General features: G+C 35.7%; 1 long non-coding RNA gene across 2 annotated transcripts in view; it reads left to right on the forward strand.

The window, feature by feature from the left end:
* Window positions 1-21,781, forward strand: part of LOC140686422 (uncharacterized) — a 190,781-nt gene that overhangs the window by 26,816 nt on the left and 142,184 nt on the right. The gene's annotated exons all lie outside the window — the stretch shown is intronic.

Here is a 21,781-nt window from a genome sequence, read left to right on the forward strand (position 1 = left end):
TGTTGTGTCAGTTTCTAGTTTATAGCATAATAGCTCAGTCATACATACACGTACAAATACTCATTTTCATATCCTTTTTCATTATAGGTTTCTACAAGATATTGAATATAGTTCCCTGTGCTATACAGTATGAACTTGTTGTTTATCTGTTTTATATGTAGTAGTTAGTATCTGCAAATCTCAAACTCCCAATTTATCCCTTCCAACTCCCTTTCCCCCTGGTAACCCTAAGTTTGCTTTCTATGTGCGTCTGTTTCTGTTTTGTAAATAAGTTTATTTGTCTTTTTTTTTTAAGATTCCACATGTGAGTGATATCATATGGCATTTTTCTTTCTCTTTCTAGCTTACTTCACTTAGAATGATGATCTTGAGGTCCATCCATGTTGCTCAAATGGCATTTTTTATTTTTATGGCTGAGTAGTGTTCCATTATATAAATATGCCACAATTTCTTTATGTGGTCATCTGTTGATGGACATTTAGGTTGTTTCCATGTCTTGGCTATGGTATATAGTGCTGCTATGAACATTGGAGTGCATGTATCTTCTTGAAATAAAGTTCCCTCTGGATTTATGCCCAGGAGTGGGATTGCTGGATCATATGGAAAGTCTACTTTTATTTTTTTGAGCAATTTCCATACTGTTTTCCATAACGGCTGCACCAAACTACATTCCCACCAGCAGTGTAGGAGGGTTCCCTTTTCTCCACACCCTCTCCAGCATTTATCGTTTGTGGACTTTTGAATGATGGCCATTCTGACTGGTGTGAGGTGATACCTCATTGTAGTTTTGATTTGCATTTCTCTGATAATTACCGATATTGAGCATTTTTTCATGTGCCTATTGGCCATTTCTGTGTCTTCATTGGAGAATTGCTTGTTTAGGTCTTAGGCCCATTTTTGGATTGAGTTTTTTTTTTTATTATTAAGTTTTATGAGCTATGTATATTTCTGGAAGTTAAGCCCTTGTCAGTCTCATCTTTTGCAAATATTTTCTCCCATTCTGTAAGTTGTCTTTTTGTTTGCTTTGCTGTGCAAAAGCTTATAAGTTTAATTAGATCCCATTTATTTATTTTTGCTTTTATTTCTATTGCCTGGGTAGACTGACCTAAGAGAATATTGCTAAGATTTATGTCAGAGAATATTTTGCCTATGTTTTCTTCTAGGAGGTTTGTAGTGTCTTGTTTAATTCTTCAAGCCATTGTGAGTTAATTTTTGTGTATGGTGTGAGGGAGTATTCCAGCTTCATTGATTTACTTGCAGCTGTCCGGTTTTCCCAACACCATTTACTGAAGAGATTAAATGCAGAGGACAGAAATTTTGTCTTTCCCTCTCTTTTTCTTCCTTTCTTCCCTCCCTCCCTTACTTCCTCCTTTTTAAAAAAGGAGTATATATTAGGTAAGCAGAAATACAATTAAAATAATTTTGTGAATGAAATTCCTGTCTACCTAAATATAAACTTTGATTAAGTTAATACATTATTTGATAAAAATTAGAGAAAATTTAGGCATTCCACCTAATGTTATAATCAGAAAGAAACACCAGTTATTTCAGAACAAATTAGTAGACATTTCTAAGACAAAAGCTCAGTTATTTTATCTGTTTTTTCTTCCCCCTACCTCTGACATATTCCTGCTTTCTAATTGTGACATAGTCAATTGAGTATTTTAATCTCTGGGGTTTTTAATACTCACACCTACTTGTATTTAAAATAACATTCAATTTACTAAAGTCATAAATTTCAAATATAATCATGAATTTCACATTTTTATCTTCCCAAGTACTTCAAACAACTAATCAAGGAAGGCTTTAAACACTACAAATCTTGGTAAGCATTTAACTGCTGCTTTCAGACTTGATAAATTTAAATTTAAGAAGTTTATTATTGGATTTTTCTTTTAATACTTGAAAGAATGTTTATAAACAGATGAAAGTATTTTACAATTTTCAACTTGAAATCACAGGTCTAATATCAGTCAAATTCACCTATACATTTCAAATTAAATTCATAAGTTTAACAGCACTTAAACATTTCATATTAAATTACATATTTAATTTGTTAGATCATCAGGAATGCAGTAGTGCATGCCCACCATTGTTGATGCCTGAGATGGTTAGGACTTGGAAACTTTACCTAGGTACAGATTCTCAAGGGACCTGGACACAACTTACAGGATGATTTCCTCTCAAGTCCTGGGTTAAAATTATTTTTTACTGTAATGTGACTTTCATATCCATGCCATTTTTTGCCGCCTGGTCCATTGCATTGGTAATTTCTGTCAGACCTTTTAATTGCCACGTCTATATAGCCGAGATTCTGCACCCCTATCAGAGTTACAGCAAAATTCTTTACTACCTTATTTGACAGCACACCTATTAAGTCTTTTATTTTTTTATGTGTCTTATTGACTACTTTCTATAGTCATTTCTTGACAAAGGTTACTCTCAACTTCAGGTGTACATGCTTATGAATTCCTCAGTACCACCTCTAGACTGACTTGCTGGGCTTTCTAGAAGCAAAGATCTGGGAGAGTTTGTTCAGTGCTTTCTGGAGTTGCACTAATGAGTGAGCAGGATGGCACAATTTGGTGTTAGATTTCTAGCAGCATCTTTTCTTAACATTTTGAGACTCTTCCTTCCTGCAAAGTACAGGCTTAGTACTCTCTTGTTTAAATAATTATTTTTATCTTCCCTAAGGATAGCCCTTGTAACAGAAGTGTTGGTTGCCTAACAGTCTTAAAAAAATAATCTTCCTAATGGCAGTTCCTAAAAACGGTTTAAAGAAGCTAGAGATCTGATTACCCAAAGTTAAGAGTCATGGTAGACAGCATGCCATTGGAAGAGCAGTTGGATATTGTTCAGACTATGGAATCTCTTAAAAATAAAAGAGATTTCCACCTCTCTATTTCATTCCATTTGAAGGACTCAGCATTTAAGTGATTACAATCTACTGAATAATTTGAGACAATAGAGATTAATGTTGATCCTTGTATTGTTCTGAAGATCAGATGGGGTAATTCTTTTTTTTTTTTTTTTTTTTTAGTTTTGGCTTTGAACTTGTTGGTTGAATAAGGCTATAAAGTGTCCAAGAAAAGGCAGAGTTCTCAGCCCTCTGTTAAACATTTGTGTTTTGAGCTTTCACAAGGACAGAGGGACTTGCTCAGATGGGGTAATTCTTGTGTGAGTGCTTTGTAAATTATAAAGTGGTATGACAGTTGTAAGGTGTTATCATTTAAATTCTGACATTTATTGAGCACTTACCATAGGCTAGGCATTGTGCTAAGGGTTTATATGGTTTATATCATTAAATTATGTGGTTGCCAAATCTAGTTGCCCTGTGGATCTACACACATTCATGGTCATGAGCTCCCCATTTACAGATCATGAATCAGAAGATGTGGCATCATATCTGGATATTTACATCTTCCCAATCTCCTAAGGGATTACAATATGAAGTCAGGTAGTAGAACTGATGTAGTTTTCAGAATAACCCTGAGAGAAAATTACTAATTACTATTTCCATTTTCCCCGTCTTCATTGTAGAGCCCCAGTGGGCTATAAAATATTAAGTATTTTCCCTTCTCTGAAAATTTCTATCATTGGTAAGTCAGAATAACAAATTTTTGTTATTCCTAGGAAATGGAATGGAATTCTGTGTCCTCAAAGAGCTTATAGTCCAGTAAATACTAATGTAAATACCAAAGTCCAGTGAAATACTAATGAAATCTTAATACTAATAAGGGCTATGAAAGAGGCAAGTTTCAGCTAAAGCATTGGTGCTAAGAGGGAATGATCATCTCTGGAGAGAGTGAAGATTAGGGAAATTTTCACAGAAACATTCAAGCAGTCCAAGCATATGTATAGGCAAGGACTATGAACCAGCTCTGCATATTGAAAGAATAGCCATAGTTTAATTTGGCTATGGGGTAGGGTGTTTAATGGAAAAGCATGGGCTTTGGAATCTGACAAACATAGGTTCAGATTCTGGTTCTGCCATTTGACTAAGTGATCTTGGGTAAATTCACTTAGTGCTGTGGTCTAAATGTTTGTGTCCCCCCAAAAGTCAAAAGTCAAAATCCTAATTACCAAAAGTGATGATTATTAGTAGATGGGTCCTTTGAAGGTGATTAGGTCATAGGGTGAAGCCCTCATCAATGGGATTAGTGCTCTTACGAAGAGATCCCGGGGACATGCGGGACCCTGGAACCCCAGGACATGGAGGGGAAATACACAGCTTGGGGGAAATTATGTTTTATCAGTTGTGTGAGCCATTTTCATCTGCTCTTCCTGAATTGTCAGTGGCAAAAAAAATGTGGGGGACAAACCAGCCTTTGCACATCCAAACCAGTTTCCTCCCCTCAGTTGGAGGGAAGACCAGAACTTGTCCTGATTTAAAGGATTCACCAGTGACAGCTGACTTTAATACCCACATGGTTACAGTTCCCTTGGTTGTCACTGATGTCCTTTGATATTTTTAAGTGTTTTACTTTTTACACTTTAAAAAAAATATCCAGTTGTTCAGTAAATTAGGGCAGGAAAGGTTTCACGTGTACATGTACTTTAACCTTCTGATGCAGACTTTCAGCCACTGAGCGGGGAGGGCTAGAGGTTTCCAGCAGCATTGGTCCTGCTCGCCACACCTGCCCTTCTGTGACCTTCGTGTAGCCTGTGGGACGCCGCATCTGCTGTAGCCAAACTTACGGCGAGTCCTGAGGTGGCATGGGGTCCAGGGTCCCCTCTAAAGACGCTGCTGTGCTCCCCCGCCCACGGCTCACAAGTTCCGGGGATGTGCGAAGTTGTAAGAGGACAGTCTTGATTTTGTGTGTGTGTTGCACATCACCACGCACGTCGTTATATTCTTAGCTTCTGAAAATTAAAGAAGTAGACCTAGAAGATTGATAAGACATTTTGCCACTCTGACTTATTTAAGTGAAAGTTGGGTGACTTGCGTGGCCGCGCACTTGGAGGCGGTCAGCACGGAGCGCATGCAGGTAACTGCCGCTTAGCCCACGGGTTCCCGCGCTGCCGCCAGCCGCGAGCCCCTCTGCTGAACCTGGCCCTTTGGGGCTGGGGCCTGGAGGGGTGGTAAATGGAATCTTAACCCATCATGTTGCTTGAAGTAGACAATTCGGGCACAAATAACAGTTAAAATGTAGCCTCATTAAACTGGTGAGGGTGCCTGTTGACAGGTTCCCGAAAGAGTCTGCGGCCCAGTCCCCGCCATCCCAATACCCTAGACAGGAAGAGTGAAACGCCCGTCTCCCGGCGTGGCCTCCATCCTGCTTCATTCTCGGGTTCATGTTGAAGGATGGCTTGACAATTTCATGTATTACCAATCCAACATGAAACAGGTTTTGGTTTAATTTTCAAAATATTGTATGTGACACTATTAAAACAAGGGAGGGTAATTTGCCTCCATATGTGTACTTGCTTTTTGCAAGTTTATTATGGACAGTTCTCTGCCCCTCTCTAGTAAGATGTAGGTCACTCAAATACTGGACACCAGTAAGAAAAAAAAATCAGTCTTGAAAAACTTGTAGTAGCCCCAAAGCAGGGGGAAAAAAAAAAAGAGAAAGAAATCCCAAGTGAGGGATTCCACAAGTCTCATCTGGCCATTCTAGCACTCTAGCATTTTGTTATAGCAGCCCAAATGGACAAAGACTTTTCACTTTCTTGAATCTCAGATTTCTCAGCTAAGATGACAAAATCTATCTTTCGTAGTAAATGTTAATGGAAACTTTTTATAAATGAACATACATTCATTTATTTTAACTTGAATATTGTACTGCTACTTCTACTGTTACTATAAGTCCTCTTTATGGAAAGCATCCAGGTTTTATTACCATAGTTAACTCTTGGAGTGCCATGAAAAAATAGGGGAAGTGTGTGAACAGATTGGCTTTCTACCAAGACTACTTTGTCAGTAAGAGAAGAATGAGTAAGAACACACTGGAGGCAAAGAGATCAATTCCTGGACTATTTCTTACACTAGGTGAGGCATGAGAAGGATATTAGTAATGATACTGGGAGTGGGGAGAAAAACATCCAGAAGTAATTAAGAGATAGTTTAACATACATAATATCATATACAATTATGTTAAAGGTAAAATTAAGCATGAGACAAAATTAACAAAAACTATTCATAAATCTGCAGCAAGGGAATTCTCTGTTGTCACTTTAATTTCAGCAGGCTTTCAGTGGTGTCAGAAAGACATGAGTTCATCATTTGAAAAGAGGATTCTGAGAGTCTTTGGGAAGCTTCAATTAAGGAGGGAATTTTGGAAGCAGGAGAGACTTTCTAATTGGTTTTCAGGTATATTTGGCAGTTGTTGGTTGGCCGTTAAGGGGGCAAGCAGCAGGGATCAGTTCAAAAGAGGCAGAATTGATTGTTCCATATTAAGAGTGGAGGGTTTTCCATGGCTGGCCATTTCCTGAAACAAGCTAAGGCTGATGGCGTGCTTTTTTGTAGTCAAATTGTCATCTCATTGTGGTCCTTGAGACAGGAGGGAAGGGGGCAGGGCACAACCATTAAAGGAATGACACAGCAGTTGAGGACAGGACAAACTGTTTAGAACCAACATGGTGGAAGATTCGACTTTCAGTAGACCTTGAACCTCATGGCACACCCGCAGGCACCATGATGGTTCCTAGGCTGACCATAAGAGGTCAAAAAGTAAGTGGAGCCAGATTCCTGGAAATCCTTGTCCCTTCCCCGAAGTAGTTGGAATAATCCTCCTACTCGTTAGCATATGAAATTACTGAGCCCATAAAACCAAACAACCCCACACCTTCTGGTCACTCTCTCTTGCCTTCTGAGATGGCCTGCACTCTGTCTTTGGAGTGTGTATCTGCTTTTACTTACTAAGCACCCCTACACCTCTTGATCTCTCTCCCTGTCACCTTTCTGAGATGGCCTTCATTCTGCCTATGGAGCATGTACTCTCCTAAGCCATTTTTCCTCTCTGAATGAGACAGACCCCACTCTGTCTATGGAGTGTATATCTCTCTAAATAAACTTGCTTTCACTTTACTATGCCTTGCTCTTGAATTCTTTCCTGCACCAGGCAAGAACCTATTCGACGACACTTATGGGGAGCGACTGCCGTGGCAGGCAGTTTCTCAGTTATTTAATATGAAGATCAAAAAAATTTATCCATTTCACTAAGGGGGAAGAGCCCTCAAAATTTTTAGGTGGAAGAATGCAGTAAACATTATTGGGTATCATAGTACTGATGCAGGAAAACAGATGTGGGGCATGAGAAGGGCTGTGTCCCAGGTCTCAGTTGAGCCCCTGGGACGTGCCCCGCCAAGTGTGGGTCCTTGGCTTTGCGCAGGAAAGAATGCAAGAGCGAGCCAGTTGAGTGAGGTAGGTTTATTCAGAGAGATACATTGAAAGACAAGAGAAAGGCCACAAGGTGTGGGGGCTAGGTGCTCAGATTAAAAGTAGGTACACACTCCATAGACATAGTGCGGGCCGTCTCTGAAGAGGGAGAGAGAGGGGCAGCCATGAGGCTCCGTGTTGCTGGTTTTTATAGGCTTGGTGGCTTCATATGCTAATAAGTAGAAGGACCAGTCTAAGGGGAAGGGGCTGGGATTCCCAGGAAGTTGGCCATTTCCCACTCTTTTACCTTTTGTGGCTAGCCTTGGAGACTGCCATGGTGCCTGTGGGCGTGTTATTCACCATGTTAATATATTACAATAGGTGTATAATGAAGCTCAAGATCTACTAGAAGTTAAATCGCTTATCATCCTGAGCCTCAAGGCCTACTGGGGGTTGAATCTTCCACCATTTTGATGTTAACTGCTGTGGCATTCCTTGAGTGGCTGTACCCTGTCCCCTTCCTGTCTCAGTACCACTGTATGTGCTCAGAGCATATTTTTTTAGGGAAGATTTTTTAAAGATAGCCACCATTTTCACAGGCATATAGATGTGCCTGACACATATATTGCTGCTGAATGAATTCTCCAAGTCACAATTAAGACCAATATCAATCTTAAATAATTCATCATATCTGTTGTGGAGTTTTACTCAGAGCTCCAAGAGCAAAAATATTTTCAGATTCAAGTTAGTAAGTATGCATGATGCACATGCTCTGGACTAATATGTTATTAAAAAAGAAGTGGAAAAGAGCAGGATAATTTAAAATTATGCTTTGAAGAAAAATTGGCACCTCTTTAATCTTACATGTACTTCAAAATGCTTTCATGTACTTTGTCTAGGTAATGCAAACTTTTCCATAAAAGAAATCCTGGCTAGAAAAATATGGCTGGTAAAGCAGTTTTCTAAAAGCTGATGGAGATAAAAAATTAGTAATGTAACTACCGATCTAATTAATTCTGGGCACTATTAACAATTTTTTGCTTTCTTTGGCAGAAAGTATTCTCTTTTTCACTAATCTTAACTAATTTCAAGAGGATTCCTTTTGTTGTATAGGCAAGAAAATGTTCTTTGCCTCCTTTATATAACTGAGTGTCTTCACTTAAAGTGCCTTAAGGAAGAAGAAATTGCAGAGGAGGTAGGAGGAGAGAAACAAGAACCTGGCTAAAAGAACTTGCTTTTAACAGGCATATACATGAGAACCTTTCAGTCTAAGAACTTCTGGAGGGTGGGGTGGGGCCATTCTGGGATTAATGATGAAGAGATCCTGTCACCTTTGAGCAGGAGCATTTTTTTTTACCTGTGGCTCTGCAACAAAGAGGCTATTATGCTGCTGCTGCTGATGCTGCTACCGCCTTTTTTTCTTCCCAAAACAGAAGCTTCAAACAATGGCAGGGAAGCCAGGCAAAGGGGCCAGAGGGGTAGTTGCTCACTGAAAATTTCAGTAGCATTTTCAAGATAATTGACTTAATTACACACCCAAACAAAGTTGTTGTAATTTTAAGGGCACCACAATTAACAATGATTTATTTTAAAACATTGTAAGTAGTTCTTTGTTGTTTCTTTTCTGGAAAATAGATCTCTAAGGGAATAACCAGGGCCCGAAATGTTTTGGGTCAGGACTTTGTGAAACAAAAGGCACTCTTGATTCAAAGATGGTGACAGATATTTGGAGTCAGGAATGTAGAGTCATTCTGAGTATGACAGGTAAGAACTAAATAAAATATTTTCTAAGGTTATTAGTTATATTAGTTATATTTTATATACTACTCTAGACAAAGGCAGTTCATTGAGTAGTTAAAAATAGGGTCTCTGGAGCCAGAGTGCTGGAATTTATTGCTCAACTTTGCCACTAAGTGTGTGATCTTAAGTAGAACAAATAAAAACCACCTATAATACCACTACTTAAGAAAATACAGAGTATTTACAGTGAGGGATGAAAGCAAACCTCTCCTCCATTAACCATTCTACATTTGATTTGTATCCATTTTACCTTTTTCCCCTCAAAGTTATATACACCAGAATATAATAGTCACATGCATAATGCCAATAATAATTGTTTTCAGTTTAAAAAATCATTTAATGAACTAACATGGACAGTTTCTAAGTTAGTACATACAAGTTTCTCATAAAAAAAGATGACTGTAGTATTTCTTAATCTTATTAACTATTGGTCTATTAAAACTTTTTTATTGAGATATAATTGACATGTAACATATTGGTTTCAGGTATACAACATAATGATTTGATACCTGTATTCAGTGTGAAATGATTACCATAATATATCTAGTGAACATCTGTCACCATACAAAATTAACTATTAGGATTTACCCTCTTGGCAATTTTTAAACATGCTCTACAAATTATTGACTATAGTCACCATGCTGTATATTTCATCCCCAGGACTTATTTTATAACTATAAACTTGTACCTCTTGACCCCCTTTACCTATTTTACCCACTCCCAGCACTCCTCCCCTCTGGCAGCTACCATTCTGTTCTCTTTATTTATGATTTTTGTTTTGTTTTATTTCATTTTGTTTACTTTTTAGATTCTACATTTAAGTGAAATTACGTGGTATTTTTCTTTCTCCATCTGACTTGTGTAACTTAGCGTAATGCCCTCAAGATCCGTCCATGTTGGCAAAAATACAAGATTTCCTTTTTTATGGTTGAGTAGTATTCCACTATGTATATTTATATATGTATATATACACATATATATCCCATCTTCTTTATCTATTCATCCATCAATAGACACTTGTTGGAGGAAAGGGTGTAGCACTAGTGGTAGAGTGCATGCCTAGCATGCACAAGGTCCTGGATTCAGTCCCCAGCACCTCCACTAAAAAAAATAAATAAATAAAAACCTAATTACGTCTCCCCCTAAAAAAATTTTTAAAAAATAGTTGGTGTCTCAGGCAGTAAAAGAATTTACCAAAGGCAAAGAATGAGAGTAGGAAAGGAGTTTATTAGGTTATGCTGCCATAGACAACAGCGGATCACACAGATGAGAGGTGCCTTTGTGAGCTCTGGGGGTTGGTTGCTGAACCTTTTATTGGGGGGAGAAGTTGGTGAACATAATGGGTTGGGGGCTGTGTGATCAGTTCGTGCACAAGTTTTTGATTGGGTGTAGGTGAAGTCAGAAGTTTGGGGTCCATGAAAGGGCAGTGGGGTTTATCGCTGAAACAAACTAGCCTGAGCTATTGTGAGATTAGGCATTACCTAGGGCTATTAGTTTTTCAGGACAAATATGCCCAGTAAATAGTGTACTTTATCTGTTGAGGGATGCCAGGCAGATACCTGAGAGCCCTGGAATGGGGGTCATTGGACTTTAAAGGACATCAGTTTGCCCCACAACACTTAGGTCCTTTCCATATTTTGTCTATCCCAAAAAATACTACAATGAATGTAGGTATATCTTTTCAAATTAGTGTTTTTATTTTCTTTGGATAAATATCCAGAAGTGGAATTTCTGGATCATATGGTAGTCCTATTTTTAGTTTTTTGAAGAACCTCCATACTGTTTTCCACAGTTGCTGCACCAATTTACACTACCACCAGTAGTACACAAGGGTTCCCTCTTCTCCATATCCCACATCCTCTCCAACACTGGTTATTTCTTATCTTTTTGATAATAACCATTCTGGCAGATGTGAGGTGATATTTCATTATGAGTTTGATTTGCCTTTTGCTTATGATTAGTAATGTTAAACACCTTTTTATGTACCTGTTGGCCATCTGTATGTCTTCTTCGGAAAAATGTCTGTTCAGATCCTCTGCCCATTTTTTAATATGATTTTTTTTGTTGTTACTGAGTTTTATGAGTTCTTTATATATTTTAGTTATTAACCCCATACCAGATATATGATTTGCAAATATTTTCTCCCATTCAGGAGGTAGACTTTTCATTTTGTTAATGGTTTCCTTTATTGTGCAAAAAATTTTTATTTTTAATAGTTACTTCCATATTATTTTTAAAAGGTTGTGACAGTTTATGCTTTTATTAATGGTGTGTGAGAGAACGTCCACTTCCTCAATCCATATGGATTTTTAAAGATTTTTACTATGAAAATTTTCAAATATATGCACAATAGAAAGTAGTGTAATGAGCTCCCATGGATAAACATCCAGTTTCAGCAATTATGAACTTCATCTTTATCTCCTCCCATTGAACTATTTTGAAACAATTCCAAACATGACATTTTTCCCATGTAAAACAGATATTTAAACCTTCAATTATCTCTAATTCTGCTTTCCTATAATAATCTATAAACATAATGCTATTTACTCTCCCTCCTATTCTCATCTCTTGAAGTAATATAATTAAAAAAATAGAACTTTTAAGAAGTCCCTTGTATGACTTCAGGAGAGAGATGAAAAACTGAACACAGTTTACTTTTTTCCTTCCAAATTTAGGTTTACATTGATTAGCATCCCCGGTCCTCATAAGATGCATACCCAAGAGTGAAATTGCTGAATCATATGGTGGTTCTGTTTTTATTTTTATTTTTTTGAGAAACTTTATACTATTTTCTACAGTGGCTGCACCAATTTACATTCCCACCAACAGTGTACAAGGGTTCCCTTTTTTCCACGTCCTCACCAACACTTTTTATTTGTGGTCTTTTTGATGATAGCCATTCTGACAGATGTCAGGTGATATCTCATTGTGGTTTTGATTTGCATTTCTCTGATGATTAGTGATGCTGAGCATCTTTTCATATGCCTGTTGGCCATCTGTATATCTTCTTTGGAAATACGTCTATTCAGGTCTTCTACCCATTTTTTAATTAGGTTGTTTGTATTTTTGATGTTGAGTTGTATGAGCTGTTTATATATGTTGAATATTAACCCCTTATCAGTCATATCATTTGCACATACATTCTCCCATTCTGTAAGTTGTCTTTTTGTTTTGTTGATGTTTCCCTTTGCTATGCAACATGCTGGTTTCTGATGTGGCTCTTTGATGTTGCTATTCTTGGAAACAGAGATACTTTAATGAATGAGAAATAAGTTCCCACTCTAGGATGAGATACATGGAGGAGCTGACCCCTGATTTTGATAATAGAAGTTAGAAGAACCCCTGCTGGAAAACAGTGTTCTGGCAATGCTGTTGTGGTATACACTCTGCTTACTTATCAGTGCTTTCCAGCACCCTTAAGCATACAACCAAAGGCGGGAGGGGTCCAGTAGCAGCCAAACCATGATCTGTGATTAAAAAGAATAAACAAACAAAACATTAGCATCACAAACATCACAGATCATACCCTTCCTGAGGAAGCAGTCCAGGAATTAACTACCTCTTTCTACCAAGGAGAGATTAGAGGGCACCAGAAATTGGAATGACTAATTCCTTCTTCATCCATCACTCCTAACAAAATGTCAGTTTTAATAATCTGGGGGTTAAGTATTCTTAATTTAATTGGCTTAATCCAATCTTCACACAATAGGAGATCTTTTTGAGAGGTAAATTTGATTCTATTTACCTGTTTGAAACCAGTCAGAGGCTTCCAGTTGCTCTTAGGATAAATCTGATATCCTCAATGAGGATTATAAGGCCTGATTTACCTTTTCATCTGGAAAGTATTCACTTTCTCCATTGTGCTCACTCTGTTCTAACCCCACAGTGGGCTTTTTTTCGGGTTCTCCCAAGCTGTAGTCTCTTTCCTTTCTCAAAATGCCATTCCTTTGATCTGGACCACCCTTCTCACACTGCACCTTCATAGTTGCTCTTTATACTTCAGACTTCAGTTTAAATGTCACTTACCAACAGACCTTTGGGGAGGCATCCCCTTTGGGGGATGGGGGTGGGGCAGGTAATTAGGGTTTTTAAAAATTTTTTATTTATTTTCATGGAGGTACTGGGGATTGAACCCGAAAACTCATGCACACTAAGCGTGTGTTCTACCACTGATCTAAACCCTTCCCCTGGAGTCATCCCATTTTAAATTAGATCCTCATAGCATTCATCCTTTAGAGATCACATAATTATGTATTGGTTTTAAACTGTAAGATTTCTCTCTTCTACTTATTTCTCAGAATTTAGCAGATCACCTTACTTCTAGTATGCACTTGGTACTTTTCGTTTTTTATTTTGTTTTTAAATAAGTGAATAATTAAGTGAAGTAACTTTTTAAAAACTAAGACCACAAGGATGACTAGGACTTAGCTGGCAAGGGGTGTGTGTAGGAAGTGGGTATGGGAAAGAGTTTTGTTTAAAGAGGTTTGGAAACTTTCAAAGAGGAAAAGGCCATCTAGAATTTGCCATGAATACTGGATTAGAAGTTTGCTTTACTCTGTTCTGTGAAACATAGGACAATTCTTCTTCTTCTTCTTCTTCTTTTTTGTAAAAAAACTGTTTTTCTGATATATTGCCATATTTAGTTATTAAGCCAGGATCATTAGAGGTGTAGAAAAATGAGCTAGATAAAAATCTTAGTGGGATTAGTATTGGGGATACTGTTATGTGCAGGTGTTGGATAAGGTGACTCACTCCCAGCCTGTGATGTTCTAACTCCAAGAAGTAAATATGAAGAGAGTAGAAATCAGGATGAATATACTGCTGATAAGATCTGTTACTTTGTTGAATAAAGGAAAACAAATCACTTTAAAAGTGTATTATGTTTTGAACCCCAAACATTTTTTCTATGCTTTTTGTTAGTAAAGGTGTTAGCAAATTAAGGATAACAACCTGCGAATAATCATTGACTAATCACAATTTTAAAGGCAAGTATTTTGGCAAGTTAATGTGAAAAAAAGCCTTACAAGCCAATTGTTATTAGAAGGTACCTTTTGCTAAAATATTTCACTTCTCAGCTACTTCCAAATCTGAAAGGTCTATTTTTAATAGAATTAAGTCATCATAAAGCACACATTACTATATATAAAATAGACGAACCACAAGAACCTACTGTGTAGCACAGGGAACTATATTCAGTTTCTTATAATAACATATAATGGAAAAGGATATGAAAAGAAAATAGATATATATATATATATGAATCACTTTGTTGTACACCTGAAACTAACATTGTAAATCAACTACACTTCAGTAAAAAATTAAAAAAAAATAGAGAGAACATAAAAGATTTGAAAGCATGTTAGTCCTGAATTTAAATTTCAGACCCATCACTTACTGTGGAAACAGGATAATTTTTTTTAAAGCTTGATTCAGGTATAATTTACATACTACAAAATCTACGCATTTTCAGTGTATGATTAAATGATTTTTTTAAGTAAATTTACAAAGCTATGAAACCATTACCACAACCCAATTTTACGACATTCCTTTCACCCTCCAAAAGCTCCTTTCTGTCCATCTGTAGTCAACCCCCATTCCCCAGGCCCAGGCAAGCACTAATTGATTTTTTGTTTCTGTAGGTATGCCTTTTCTAGGCTTTTAATATAAATAGAATCCTCTGATATGTGGTCTTTTGTGGCTATCGTCTTTCTTATAGCAAAATATTTGAGATTTATCTGTTCGAATATTTTGTTTCTGTTTATTGCAGAATATAATTCCAATACATAGACATACCACCACGTTCTGTTTATCTATTTACCAGTTGATGATTGTCTAAAAATTTTCCACCTTTGGCAGTTATACGTAATGCTACTATAAACATTCATGGTCAAGTCTTCGTGTGGACATGTGCTTTTGTTTCTCAGGGGTACATACTTGGAACTAGAAATGCAAGTTGTAGAGTAAGTTTATGTTTAATTTTTAAAGAAAATGCCAAAATTTTAAGTGACTGCAGTTTGAGAGTTCTAGTTTCTATATCCTCTCTAACACTTGTCTTTTTTATAGTCATCCTAGTGGGTATGAAGTGATTTTAATTTGCATTTTCCTAATAATTAGTTGACTTTTTTCGTATGTTTATTGATGAAATGTCTGTTCCAGTCTTTCGCCTACTTTTAAATTGTCTTATTTCTTTTTTCTGTCATTGAGTTTTTGTTGTTTTGTGTGTGTGTGTGTGTGTGTGTGTGTGTGTGTGTGTGTGTATTCTTTGGAATTTTCTACATATCAGATCATGTTGCTTGTGAATAAAGATAATTGTTTACTTATTCCTTTCTCATACACTCTTTCTTCCTTTTTTCCTCCCTCTTTTTCTCTTTCTCTCCTTCTCTCTCTCTTTCTTTTCCTTGCCTGTTGTTTTAGTCTGTTTGGGCTATGATAATAAAAATACCATAAACTGGGTGGCATAAACAATATTTTTCTCATAGTTCTGAAGTTTGGAGCCAAGATTAAGGCACTTGGTGTCTGTTGAGGACCAGCTTCCCTATTCATAGACAGCCACTTACTCTCTTGAGTATTCACAGGATGGAAGGGCAAGGTAACTCTCTGGAGTCTCTATTGTTAGGGCACTAATCCCTCCCAGAAATCCATTTCCCAAAACCCCACCTCCAAATGCTATCCAACTGGGGATTAGGTTTCAACATATGAATTTTGGGGCGACACAAACATTTAGTCTATAATACTTTATCACCTTGCTTAGAATCTCTGGGACAATGTTGAAAAGAAGCGATGAGAGCAAATATCCTTGCCTTGTTCTTAGGAAAGCACTCAGTCTTTTAGTCATTAACATGCTGTTAGCTATAGGTTTTCATGGATTCCTTTTATGAGGTTAAGAAACTTCCCTTCTATTCTTAGCTGTTCCCTTCTATTCTTAGCTGTTGAGAGTTTTTGTTTTTTTTTTATGACTGAATTTTGTCAAGTACCTTGCATCTTTTAAGAGGATCATGTGTGTTTTGTTTTTTATTCTATTAATAATTTATCACATTAATTTCTACTTGGATATTAAGCCAACCTTTCATTCTGTGTTTAAATCCCACTTGGTCATGGTGCATTATCCTTTTTGTATTTTCCTGGATTTGGTTTGCTAAGAGATTGTTGAGGGCTTTTGTGCATATATTCATGAGGGATATTAGTTTGTAGTTTTCTTACGATGTCTTTGGCTTTGGTATCAGGATAATATTGGTTTCGTAGAATAAGTTGGGGAGTGTTTCCTTCTCCTCTGTCTTTGGGAAGAATGTGGGAAAGACTGATATTGTTTCTTCTTTAAATATTTGGTGGAATTTATCATTGAAGCCATGTAGGCTTGAACTTTATTTTTGTGGGAAGATTTCAAATTATTCAGTTTCTTTATTTGTCATAGGTATATTCAGTTTTTCCATTTTTCTAAGTCTTTTTTAGGAATTAAAAAAGCATTTTTGTCTTTTTTAGGAATTTATCCATTTCATCTTAGCTGTCCAGTTTATTGGCATAGTGTTGTTCATAGCATTCCCTTATGATAATTTAAATTTCTGTAAAATCGTTAATGATGTCTCCTCTTTCATTTCTGACTTTGGTAATTTTTCTCTTGGTCAGTTTTTCTTTTTTTCTAACATAAAAATATTCATATAGAATGTGCTGTGTTACTTTCTTTTCTATTTTCTAGAAGAACTTGTGAAGGATTGGTATTATTCTTTAAATGTTTAGAAGAACTTCAGTGAAGCCATCTAGGCCTGAAATCTTTTTTTTTAAGATTTTTAATTGCTAGTTTAATTTCTTTACTTGCTAGATCTACTTAGTTTTTCTGTTCCCTTTCTAAGATGCACATTTCCCTCTAAATACTGATTTAGCAACATCTCCTAAATATGGTATGTTTTCATGTCTATTCAGCTCAAAATATTTTCTAATTTCCTTCATGATTTCTTCTTGGTTATTTAGAAGTCCATTTAAAATTTTCTAAATATTTGTAGATTTCCCATATTTTGTCCTATTTTAATATCTAATTTAATTCTCTTACGGTCAGAGACCATACTTTGCATGGTGTTAATCTTTTTAAATTTATCAAGACTTGTTTTATGGTCTAACATATGGTCTATTCTGGAGGATGTTGCATGTACACTTACAAATTATTCTTCTGTTGTTGGCTGGAGTGTACTATACATGTCAGTTGAGTCAGGTTGGTTGATAGTACTATCCAGATCTTCTATATCCATGTTAATTTTCTGTTTAGTGCTCTATTCTTTATTATTAAGAGTAGAGTATTTATTATTCTTAAATTATGTATTTCTCCCTTCAGTTCTGTCACTTTTGTTTCATATATTTTGAGGCTCAATTGTTGGATGTATATATGTTTATAATTGTTTTATCATTCTGATGAATTGATCCTTTCATCTTAAAATGCCACTCTTTGTCTCTGGTAATACCTTCTGTCTTAAAGTCTTTTCTGTCTGATATTAGTGTACCCACTACAGCTCTCTTATGGTTATTAATTGCATATTGTATCTTTTTTATTCATCTTTTTACTTTAAACCTATTTGTGTCTTTGAATCTAAAATGTTTCTTTTGTAGGCAACACACAGTTGGACCTCTCTCCCTTCTGGTACCATCAGAAATTATTAATTTCATAGGGTCATTGTGAGGATTAAATTGGATTGTTGGAAGTCTTACTAAAACACTGATTGCTGGGCCCCACCTTCAGTATTTTTGACTGAGTAGTTCTGATGTGGGCTTGAGAATTTGCATTTCTAACAGGTATGCTGGTGACTATTACGATGCTGGGCTGGTAGCCAAGGTTTAAGAATCACTCAAATAAGATAATAACTTAAACACCTAAAGCAGTTCTGGATACCTCATTTTTGTGGCTTCTGTTCACTTCCTTTATTACCCATGTTTATTCTTTGGTCATTTATTCTTTGAATAACCTACTCTGTTGGGATATTTTCGGTATTTGCTCTAATATGTTGATATTTATGTTGTTGAGGTTCTATTAAAAGTAAAAAAAATCCCACTTGTAAAGCAATCAGAAACATCAACTGCAAAAGAGGGAATTTATGAAAGATCAGTTTTTATCTTTTCTTGTATAAGAAGTTCATGTAATTTGAGCTTTGTAATTCCTCTTTATCAGATCATACCACTAAAATTAACATTATTACAAAAGATAGAACTTAATTAATCATGAAATAGGAAGACATTATTTTTGTTGTGGGGAAAATGAATACTATAAAGATTTTTGTTAAAATGTGTCAATGGTGCTATTATGGCAGATTTGATATTTTGACCTTTTATAACTTCTTGAAATTGGTACTATTTATTTAATGTTTGATATAACTAATCCACTTTCAAATATCCTCTGGAGAATAATACATTTGTATAAACCTGCACCTTTTGTCACCCAGAACTGGGGAAGTTCCAAACCTACATGCAAGCAATTTTTAAAGGAAAAGGTAAATCTCCTTTTAATCCAATGGCTTTGAAAAGTTATAAGTGGTTCACTGCTTAAAAATTTTTTATGAAAGAATAAATGAATATCTTGGATTAAATACATTTTTTCTCATTACAAGTTGGTACAGAGGCTTCTCATTTTCCTGTTTTCATTCTAAATATTAATCCATGGCAACAAGCTGATTCTGCAAGAGGGCAGTTTTGCTGCTTGTTTTCTCAAATATAAAAGTAACTCTAAAGGGCAGCATCAATGCCTATAATGTATGACAGTGATGCTTGTAATTTTGAAGTAGAATTTATCCCAAATTGAGGTCATAATAATTTAGTTCTAATGTATGCACTTAATATATTTGCTTACCATATTCTTATTGACATTACTATTACTGCATTACCAGTGTTATTTTCAAGAGATTCAAAGGTTAAGCACACAGAGTTAGGAGCTAGGATTACTGGGTGAATCCTTCCTTTACTATCTCCTAATTGAGTGACTTTGGGCAATTAACTTCTCTGGACCTCATTTTCCTCTTATGCAAATTAGGATAAAATAAAGCCCACTTTATAGGGTTGTTATGAGGCTCAAATGAAATGATGTATTATATACCAGTTAAAACTGTGTTTACCAGTTTGTAACAGACTCTATAAGTCTTAGCTATTATCTCTGGTTCTAAAGACAGCAATACTAATAAATACTACCTTGTATTTGTGTGGTGCTTTAGAAATTATGGGAAACTTTCACATTTAATATCTGTGAAAACCCTGTTGTAATTGCTATTGATGCTGTTTGCAGCTATGTCTGTAGAATGCATTTTGTTTGGTTGCCGTGGCTATTTTATAGTACAGTGCTGAAATGCTCATGCCAGGGGAATCCTTCTTTTTCCCTGAGATTGCAAAGCAACTCCATTCACTTCTCTTTGCCTCTCACCACCTTTCTCTTCCCCTTCCCCCTCTTTTTTTGAAGTTTTTATTAAACTTTTATTAAGAGTTTTGTTAAAAACAAATACTACATTAAAAATTCATTGATTCTTTCCATTTCATTTTCTCTTTCATTCATGTATTCTAGAAAGGTGTGGAAGGAATATTATGTGCAAAGGAGTATCACTACATGGGAAAGAAGTGCTTTCCCTTTAAGAAATGTTGTTGCACACTTTGTAAGCCACTGTTTAGTCTTCAAAGTGATGTGCTTTTTAGGAAGTAAAAGAAGGCATATTCCTACCTTTACAAAAGTCTCATGGAACAAAGACTTGTCATTTGTCTAGCTTAGAAGTAAGTAAAAATGTTTCCAAATAAATATCATTTCAATATTTTTCAAATCATCAAAACATTTAGTTTGGAACTGTATACTTTTTTCATGGATTTACAGATTCTTTAAAGGCCGTTTACCCATATTTGAACAATGGATGGTTAGATACCAAGTTAAGAATGAACTGCAAGGTTCAAACATGTCACAGAAGCATAACTACTTTAGTTCTCTCAGCTGAACCTACAACTAGTCTCAATTACTTTGACCACTGGAATATTAGATAAGAATTTCAATTTCAGTGTTACTTGATGTCCACTAGAGGGGACCAAACCTCAAACAGAAGTATATGCTTCTATTCCCCCAATTGATGAAAAACCTAAGGCGTTTCAGACTGCCTGCCTGAAATTCACAAATTATTCTTCAAAGTTTCCTATTGCTGAAAGGCCAACTCTATACAAGCAAATCTATGGAAACACTGAGGTATCAATAGTAGACAAACAATATTTTAGAGTAGAGCAAAATGTTGCTTAGAGTTTTTAATAACTTAAGAGTTTAGTCAATTCATAGAAGAGCACTAAACTATTTTGAAGTTGTTCAACTTTTAATAAAAACCGAGTTGTACAGTTATACGTTTTTTAAAATATTTCGCTGATTTGACAAGACAGAGGTGAATTTTGAAATACGATTTCATAATGTAGTAAGTTAATGTATTTTGAGTCATGATAAATGTTTAACAGTAAATTTTTATTGGAACCATGTCTAACTTTTGCCAGTGAATAACTAAAATCAACAAAGCCTGAAATTTGTTTCTAATTTGTAACTTAAAATACCTTATTTTGAAAATATTGTTTTCCAAAATGAACTGAACATGTACTTTAGAACTCTGTGAATTTCAATGCAGTATCTATTATACTTGAAATTTGATTTGTAGAATATTTTCATATGAAACAATACATTCACACTCTAAAATTTGTGTTCTAACTTTCTTACAGCATTTCACATTTTGTGAAACTTAATATTCCAAAAAAAACAAAATAGATTTTATTTCATGTGAATATAATTTAGTAATCTCGTATTGCAGTATTTTTCAAAATAAAGATAAACACTCAGATAATAATCACTTTGTAGAACTATAGATTCTAAACAAGTTTTTTTCATAAGGACAGCTTGATTTTATTGCCAAGTTAGTATAAAAAAACACACTTAACATGGAAGGTGAAGACATGGCTTATTTAAAACAATAGCAACAACAAGACAGTTAATCCACAAAGATCTACCCTATATCATTATCTATTGCTCTGCAAAATATAGGAAGGTATTGCAGAAACGAACTGTCCACTAGATGCCACACTTCCTTTGCAGAGTAAAGCAGTACTGTGGCTTCTGGCAGGCTTTACGCAGAAGCTATTGTATCTGGTAACAGCTCCCCCCTAACTCAGCTATCTTTTCCCTTACATGCTTTCTGATACCCCTCCTCCATTGTTATGCCTAATCATCCAAAATTTGCGTAGTAGTGGCAGCTTGTAGAGTTCTGTTGAGATCCTTCAGTGGGAATACAGGGAGCTTATATTTATTGACTTTCAAGATCAAGCCATTTTGAAGCCTTTTTTTTCCCCCGCTCTAGGGCAGCTAAAGATGGTTTCATTTGGCTGTTTTGTTTTCTAATTTTTAGAACTACAAATTCTTTCTCATGTATATTTATTGTTTCTTTTTTTTTCATATATGTTTATTCTGTTCCCCTGAAGAAGAAACAGGAAAACCCTCAATTTTCTAAAAATGTAATGAAGAGTTATAATTTAACTTTTTAGAGAACTATACTGAGTGAAACTGTGACTGATTTTATTTTGTTTTTAGACATTATTAAAACTGAGAAAAATAAAGATCTTTCATTTTCCTTTGACATTTGTGATAGGCTGGATTCAATAATGAAATGAACAGAATCTAGTAAGTAAAGA

Source organism: Vicugna pacos, chromosome 2 (assembly GCF_048564905.1).
Source record: "Vicugna pacos chromosome 2, VicPac4, whole genome shotgun sequence".
In the NCBI taxonomy this organism is placed as follows: Eukaryota; Metazoa; Chordata; class Mammalia; order Artiodactyla; family Camelidae; genus Vicugna; species Vicugna pacos.